Here is a 2,615-nt window from a genome sequence, read left to right on the forward strand (position 1 = left end):
GTCCGTCGTCGTCCCTCCGCGGTCCCGTACGTCTCTCGCTCTCGCGTATACCCGCCGCGCCGCCGTCCGTCGTCGTCGCACCCGGCCCGTATGGCGGCACCCCCGCCCCGTACGTCGGCGCCCCCGCTCGTACGTACGGGGCGGCGGCGTACGGGGCCGCACACATACACACATACACACACATGCATATATACGTACACACTACACACACACACACACATACACACACACATTTTTTTACTTATTTTTTGTTTTTTAGAAAATTTAATTAGATGATCGAATGTTTGATTAATGTCGAATGTTAGATGAATTAGCTAGATAGAAAATTGTCGAACTAGAGATTTGAACTAGTTGAATAATTAATATAACTAGTTTATTTTTAGTAAGAAAATTATCGAACTAGTTTATTTAGGTATATGAGATTTGAACTAGTTCAATAATTAATATAACTAGTTTATTTTTAGTAAGAAAATTGTTGAACTAGTTTATTTAGGTATATGAGATTTGAACTAGTTCAATAATTAATATAACTAGTTTATTTAGGTATATGACATTTGAACTAGTTCAATAATTAATATAACTCGTTTATTTTTAGTAAGAAAATTTAGGTATCTGAGATTTGATGATCTAATTAAAATATTATTTGTTAATGAGTTTTTTTGTTTTTTTCATTTTTTATATATTTTGAGTTTATATAAATGTTAGATTAATGTCGAATGTTAGATGAATTAGATAGAAAAGTTAAATATATAGTAATGTCAATTGTTAGAGATGAATATAGTTAGATATATTAATGTCAAATGTTAGATGAATATATATTTGGCTAGATATTAATTAATGTTAGATAGTAATAGGTGTTTAATGTTTCACCTATATGAACATAGGAAATGTCATCTGACGACAAAAAAGATTTCATTATGTGCGAACACTGTGAAGACCAGCGCGGCCTGTGCGACAGAAATTTCCTTGTTGATGGTAGGCGCTTCAGCATCAAGCTGGATGAGACATTCAAAGTTGATACAGTAAGTCACTTTGTCAATTATTATTTGAATGCAAAACTTATGCTTCATTTGCTTCAACTTATAATTTTAAATTTTCACTATTCTACTAGCGCATCCCCTGCCATGCAAGAATTTTTGTCTTGGATAAGATAGGTTTTAGTGCTATAGATGATATGGAGGTAAAGAGAGTTTACTTGAAGACGGAGCATGGGTATGCTTTCAACGTCAAATTATATAATGGAGACACATACACCCATTTTGAATGCAAAATTTGGCAAGCACTATGCAAGGCTTATGCATTTGAGCCTGGTATGGTTGTCACCTTTGATATTCGTCTGGAAAATGATATTGAAGGTAATATAGACATCTGGGTCGATGTGCAAACGCCTCCAGTTCTACCATTATGTGAGTTTTTCTCAACCATGCATGCATATGTTTATGTCTTTGATACAGTTTATTCAAAAATAGTTGACAACTAATTTGTGTTGTCAGCTTATTTCGGTTCAAGCAAACATGTCCGGCGCGTGGTAGACAGGACCTACTACTGCCCCGGGGCTCAACTAAACTGCGAGGAGATAAGTCATTATGTTTCATGGCTTGAGGATCTTAATACTGTCAAGACAAAAAAATTTCCTGAACTTAGAAATGTTAGTACTCAAAACGTGCGACCAATGGTGATCGTATTGAACTACAGTCACATCTATAATCGAAAGATGGTAAGATTTTAACTATTTGTCCTTAATTAGTGCATCTTTTCCATACATTATTTTTGAAGCTAAACTTTCATTGCTTAGTATATTAATTACTATACTATGTTCTTCAACAGGGACTTCCGATGACAGTTGTGCCTCAGTGGATCGAGACTAAAGGTGACATGTCAATGGTTAGCTTACGGCCAAGATATCCTACATTGCACATGAGTGCATTCAGGATTTCTGAAAGCGAAGAATGCTTAATAGTGAAAGATTGGAGCAAAATTGTTAACGATCGCAGAGAAGTACTAGGGGGCAGCAAGGAGAAGCGCAACCCAAGATTAGGAGACAGATTCATCTGCATGCTCCAGTATGATGAATAAGGAGAGCTATACATGTTCTATGCTATTCTACCTGAGAGGGAGCAGCACTAGTTTTCATGCTCTTAATTAGTGTCTCATGTCCGTGTCCTGAACTTTGATGTTGGTGATGATTATGTTGAACTCGATGATATCTTTGCTTCTGTTACAAAGTGAATGTTTCCTCTTTAAGCTAGCCAGTGTTGGTGATGATTAGATAGCTAGCGGTAATGACTATGATGATTAATTAAACAGTGGTAATTAGACGACTACGATGATTTTTAGCTAGCTAGAGTTTATTTATTTATTAATATGCGATGATGATGATGATGATGATGACTACAACTCATTATAACGTAAAACAATCCTAAATTAAATTGATAACACAAATTTAATTGAAAAATACAAAATAAAACAAAAACCCACAAACATTTAGTACCGGTTGGTGTTACCAACCGGTACTAAAGGGCTCCCGGCCCCCGGAGCTGGCTCGTGCCACGTGGTTTCCCTTTAGCACCGGTTCGTGCTGAACCGGTACTAAAGGGGGGGCCTTTAGTGACCAC

The sequence above is a fragment of the Triticum urartu genome, chromosome 1, assembly GCF_003073215.2.
Source record: "Triticum urartu cultivar G1812 chromosome 1, Tu2.1, whole genome shotgun sequence".
NCBI classification, from domain to species: Eukaryota; Viridiplantae; Streptophyta; class Magnoliopsida; order Poales; family Poaceae; genus Triticum; species Triticum urartu.